Source organism: Colossoma macropomum, unplaced genomic scaffold, assembly GCF_904425465.1.
Source record: "Colossoma macropomum unplaced genomic scaffold, Colossoma_macropomum, whole genome shotgun sequence".
Taxonomy (NCBI): Eukaryota; Metazoa; Chordata; class Actinopteri; order Characiformes; family Serrasalmidae; genus Colossoma; species Colossoma macropomum.
In genome coordinates this window covers 10,686,474-10,692,890 of record NW_023494806.1, presented here as the reverse complement: position 1 = coordinate 10,692,890, position 6,417 = coordinate 10,686,474, and the positions used below count along the sequence as shown (strand labels likewise).

Below are 6,417 nucleotides of genomic sequence, written 5' to 3'. Positions count from 1 at the left end.
ACCTTTCTTCCTCTGTCCATCCAAAACTGAGTTTGGATCAGAGGGGCAATCCAGAAGCAGGAGATGGTGCAGCTATCTCTCCAGGTCCCCCTGCTGGTGCCGTGTGGGGACCACTAGGCTGGCATGGCCAAACAACGTAGCCGCCCAGGCTCTGAGCAGGGAGTTGTAGCAGACTCTGGGACTTATAAACTTTGAGCATTTTCATCCCCCGTAAATAAATGATCCATACGAATATTCAATGATATCGACTTGGGCATGTTTATACATTTTACTGTCAAAGATCTTGTTGATGTTTTAATAAAACTGTCTCTTGGGACTTGAATAACAAGGCTTGATTCAGCACTCATGCAGCTGAATACATAATCGTGAACTTGGAGTTGGAGTGCTGATCTGGCTCTCTACTGTGTTTTTATGTATTAGGATATAAAAGCCGAAATCTTCAGCCTAAATCAGTGCACTTTATCTGAGACGTTTCATTCATACTGTCCAGCAATTTTAGGACTGAAAGAAAAAAAAACAATGCATAGAATGCATACTGGGCAATCTTTACTCTTTTACAGGGAACCTTCATGGAGACCCAGTCAGATGGTCACATCTCACCTGTTCCACCAGAGCGGTGCCTCAGCGATCCGTGGCCAGCTTTTCTGCCCTCACTGCAGGGAGGAGGCCAGCTAGGCTGAAGAGGTCACCATCCCCAAAGCTGACCCTGTTACAGCCATGCCTGCTTATCACCACAGCTGCCTTGCTAGAGACAAGAGAGACTCAGCTTCAGCAGAGTAAGTTCACAGAGTTATATGCTGTCTGCTTTGTGACTGTTTGCTCTTTATTCAGGGTATTTATATCTGACCTCACCATGATATAATTCAATGACAGTTTTTAGGAAACTGTTCAATGCATCATGAAATCTGAAATTTTACCACAATACTATTTAATATATTATTTTTGGATTGATTCAAAATTATTTCTAAAAATACACAAATGTCACTACAGTACAGTACAGTACAGTAAAATAAAGTCAATAAAACATTTCATCAAACTTCTTTGGAACTTTAATTTATTTATGCATACATCATCTATGCCGCTCATCCTTCTGGGTCGCGGAGTGTGCTGGAGACTACCCCAGCAGTCATTAGGTGGAAGGCAGGAAACACACTGGACCGGCTGCCAGTCCATCTCAGGGCTGACATACAGACAAACATTCACACCAAGTGGCAATTCAGTATCTCCACTTCGCCTGACTGCATGTCTTTGGACTGTGGGAGGAAACCCACACAGACATGAGGAGAACACGCAAACTCCATTCAGAAAGGACCCTGGTCCCCCGGCTGGGGAATCGAACGCAGTCCCTTCTTGCTGTGAGGTTCCCACTGCGCCACTATGTTGCCCCTTAATTTGTTTTACAGAAAATTTTGCCCAAAAACTGCAGCACTATGCAAAAATCAGAGATTACATTTATTTCATTCCCATTCGAAGTGGTCCTTGATTGAAATAAAAATTGTTCATTTTTTCAGGGTTAGAAAAAAAAAAATCAAAAAGCAACAAACATAACATCACTGTTCAAAAAAAGAAAAACAAGTATCTACATTTTTGCAATTTTTATTTTTCTACACCATTTAAACACAGTAGCTTCTCTTTATATTGTGTGGACATTTCATGATGAATGGACTGATACAAATTCTCCGAAAGTCCTTGAATAAAATGCCTTTATATCACTGGAGACGGCCCTGGAAGCACCGGAGGACGGGAAGTAAGCTTCCACGTCTGCTTTCTTTTCATTAAGAAACTTCACTCATATCAGTGGAAATGTAGTCCTGAAATATTTATTTCAGCCATTTGATCAATTAATCATGTGCTTCATTTTCTCACTTCGTGGCTTCTTCAAGGTAAGTAGTCAAAGGTTGCCCCCTCAGCTAAGAGAGGTGAGCTTCAGCTCTGTAATATGGGACTTCTCTGGACTGCTGTAGTGTCAGTTCCAAAGTGTGGACCATCCTGAACACAAGCAAGAAGCTGACTCATGCCCAGAAGGGCAGAAAAGCTCCTCTGCAGGTTGCTGGAGCATGCCAGTTTCTCTCATGTTGTTTTTCTTTGACCAAGGCCATGTATCTTTACTGGTTTTGCTTGATTTTAGTGTGGCATTTGAGACTATACTACTAGACAGCCTAGAAAAAACTTGTGGATTTTCTTGGTTTAGATCTTTGCTGACTGACCACTATTAGTTTGTAAAATAATTTGTAGTTGTAGTTAGTTTGTGAATCATAAAGACAGGCATAAATAAAGTATGGCGTTCCACAAGGGTCTGTTTTAAGACCTCTACTGTTTGCATCATATATGCTACAAGTTCTGTTGTTGGTAAACATGGCATCAACCTCTACTGCTGTGCTGATGCCACACAATTGTATATATCTTCTAAACCAGATAGCAAACTTCAACTTGTTTAGTGTGAAGATTGTGTAAAAGGATGTCAAGTAGCTTTTTCCTACTCAGCTTGACAAAACTGCGGTGGATCATCTTGGTCCAAAAGCTGCTAGAAAGTGATTAAATGCCTAATCCTGGTAGCTTCACAGTTGCATCAGGCACATCTGTGAAAAACCTTGGCATCTTGATCGATTCCGATCTATCTTTTGATACACATGCAAACAATATTACTACAGTAGCCTTCTTTGATGTTTGAAAGATTGCTAAATAAAAAAATCCATACAGCAGAAGTGTGGAATCCAGGTCCTGATCTACCACTCTGGAGAGTTCAGAACCAACACACCTGGCTCAAATATTCAGATGCACTCGAAGGCCTTCAAGGATCAGATGTGTTAGATCAGGGTTGGAGCTAAACTCAGCAGGGTGATAGATCTCCAGGACCAGGATTGGGCACTGCTGTCCTACAGGATGCAGGACAATTTGTTCATGCCTTTATTAACTGAAGGCTGGACTACTGTAAGGAAGTTTTTCCTTACCACTGTCGTCCTTGTTCACTGACTTGGGGTTCTCAGACCTGGATTTCTGTTTTGTATTTTCTGCTTTCTGGTATTTTTCAAGGTAGTCCTTTTAGATGAAACAAACACTCAATGGCCTCTCATGTCACATGTAACATGTCAAAAACAAATTAGGGTTAGGATTAGGTTTTGGGTTGGGGTTAAGGTCAGGGTTAGGATTAGGACCTGGGTGAGGGCTAGGTTCTGAGTAAGGTTGGGTGAAGTTAGGTTTTGCATAATGGAAGTAACATATTAACAATACACTTAATGTAAGTAATGTATCAACAGAACATCTACAAGATATTTACTTCAGTGTATTCAGATGCTTCACTACTGCTACTTCACTGATATGTTCTTGTTGTGTTACTGACAATCTGTTAAGAGTTTATTAATCATCTACAAAGGACCACTCAAAATAAAGTGTTACCCATTTTGTATATCTGCAGAGGTCAATATTGAAGAGGATATATCAAAATTCCAAGTGGATCTAAGTTACATTTAGATATAACACTTATTTGTACAGGGTTATAAATGAAGTAGAATGAACAAAATTTTAAAACTGACATTTTAGCGCAGTAGGCCAACCTCACCTAAATGTTTAAATATATCAAATATCAGTTTGAAATATGACAATATTTTTTTTTAACCCCTTACATGGACAGGGCCTGTTGGCAAGCTTAAATTTATATTACACACTTCTATAACCTAAGAATAGCTCAACCTGTTTACACTGAAGTCCCTGTAGTTACTTAGTAATCCTTAGTATGTAATAAGCCTGGAATTGTAGGAGGTTAAACAAATATCTGCTGATACAGATATGACTCTGATATCATCGTGCATCCCTGAAATAATTGCTAGATCACTCTATCGCCTGTATAATAGAGGATATAAGATAGTGACAGTGCAAGTTTTCATTATGTGAATAACTGAATGGATTGTTCTGCTATTCCATTCTTGCACTTCTTTTCACTGTAATCCCTTAAAGCCATTGGCATTATTGGAAGTGCTTGTCCTTCATATCCTTGCTAATTGTTCCTATCATTACTGTTCTTTCTGCTGTGTTCAGATGGGACCCTTCCTGTTTGAGTGTAACCATGCCTGCTCATGCTGGAGAACATGCCGGAACCGACTGCGGTTATAATGCTTTCCTCTTCCCCTCGCTTCTCAGATGCAAGCTTTTGAATGAGTCATCACCCAGCTGTGGCTATTAAGTATATTACGATGTTGTATAGGCATGTGAATGTTCTGAGTGCATTTTAATAGTTTGGTATTATAAAAGATGAAATTTTAAATGAAATTTATTCTATTAAACTCTTTTTGGAGCTTTTGAGTCATTAGGTAGGTCTTCTGGACTCCCAGAATAGGCTAAGGTGTGAGATCTCTGCAGGATATTACTGAAGGAACTTTCAGGTGCAAATATGGCCTCCTTCTCACATCCATTTAAAGCAATTACATCCATTAAAAGCAATTGTTTTTTAACCATAAGGGACTGTTTTTTTGATGTGTGATTGTATTAATGACTAAGACAGCAAGAGGTGCAGAACTGGAAACATTTAGATGCTGTTGGACTATTTAAATAGAATATACTGTGGATTTTTCATGTCCAACACCTTAAATAGTAACTATCAGAACTCTGCAGAAAGAGATTTTAATTGAACATGAAATGTAGCAGGCAAAGGGATCCGTAATGGCTATTATTAATTATTCATCCATAATAAATTTCATGCTGTTTGTGTCAAATACATTTACCCAGTGGCTTTGCTGCGTGAGCAGATTTGCTGGTGAGATCATTTCAGATGGAGAAGTGAACGTCAAGGAGAACGACTCATACATGTTCAATCTGGACAGTAAGGTAATTTTCACAGACTTTCGTGCTAATAAAATTTTAAACACTGTTCAAGTCAAGCATTGAACCTTTTGGAATACATCTGGCCAGCAGGGTGTGCTGTAGGTAGTGAAGTACCTCTCTGTTGGGTTATGTTTTTTCTGGACTGAATGATTTTAATCTTTGTTTTGTAGGTTGATGAGGTCTGCGGCATTGATGCCCAGTTCTACAGCAATGTCAGCAGGTTTATGAACCACCTGTGTAAACCCAATCTGTTCCCGTGCGAGTGTTCACCAAGCACGGGGATCTGTGCTTCCCACGTGTTGTTCTCTTCTCCAGAAAAGCCATAGGCTGGAGAGGGGTTTGGGTAAGGCCCTTCTTCAGGGAAGAAGATCTGTTCATAAATCAATGAATCAGTCAGTCCATCCATCATTTTTAGCCATCCATCAGTCCATCAGCTCATTTCTTTCATCCATTCATCATACCATCCATCAATTCAGCCCTCCATTCTGGTTACTTACTGTCAATGAAAAGAAACTTTTAACAGGGAACAAAAGCTAAAAAAAAAAAAGAAAATTTTTTTTCCCCCACAAAATAGGAAAACAGGAGCAAAAGTCAGCTTCTAGGGTGCATCATAGCATTATTTATGGTGAAGAAATATTCTCAGCATTCCAAAATTTCTCTATTCATAACTTGGATTACAACCATGTAGACAGGCTACATTACTACTACATACACAAATGTTAGACAATTTTTGTGAATGTTGCAAAACTGCAACCATGGTTCTCATTAGCCACTACTTTTTACACATTTGTTTGTGGAAACTGTTATAGACAGTGGGTCTAAGAACAGTCTTGCGGACCCCCTGACTCATAGAACATCTAATTCCTGCCTCAACATATCTGATTCAGTTCATTTCTTTCATGCAGACTAGCATATAAATTCATTCCACAGTTTAAAAATATCATACTGTTTATGGTCTAAAAACAATTTTAAATAGGAAAAAAATAAAAAAAAGCATGAAAATGCATCAACAGAATTAATACTGAAGGTTTACCTTTTACTGAATAAATGAAAAGTCACCAATTCTGTGTTACTTTAGTGGGCCTAGTATATGCATTGTCTGCTGTATTGGTTATCAACTATTCCTTTATTTTGATCATTCAGAATGAATCAAAATGTTTTGTAATCTATAATTCTATTAAAGTTAACATGGAATAACTCTATTAATCAAATTAAGTAACTACATTAAATCATTGTTTGTTTAGAGTTTTCATTTCTGTTTCCTGTAATGTTTCTAATCCCAGCTTATTGTTTTTTCCCCAGATTGGGAGATCAAGAGGAAGTATTTCAACTGTCAGTGTGGTGCAGGCTCTCGAAGGCTGTCTTGGGCCACAGCCATGTAAACAGCTCAGTCCAAACGCCCACTGTCCAGTCCTCAGCTCAGGTAGCCAGCACTGAGCGCATTCACTCGGCCGGCACTGCCAGAGCAGTAACCCAACCCTGAGGTCTGCCTCGAGAATAACTACAGTAGACTGCAGCCATGAACTGTTTTAGGTGCGACTATATGATCATGTTTTTTTGACAGTGATCGATCATGTCAACATACTGTTTATTTAACAT

At 39.1% G+C, this 6,417-nt stretch overlaps 1 long non-coding RNA gene across 1 annotated transcript; it reads left to right on the top strand.

Annotated features, from left to right (window-relative positions):
* Positions 1 to 3,999: 3,999 nt before the first annotated feature.
* On the top strand, positions 4,000 to 6,318 carry LOC118827499. The gene is made up of 3 exons (XR_005008868.1): positions 4,000 to 4,821; positions 4,989 to 5,161; positions 6,121 to 6,318. It is a non-coding gene; the product is annotated as an uncharacterized LOC118827499 (long non-coding RNA).
* Positions 6,319 to 6,417: the final 99 nt, after the last annotated feature.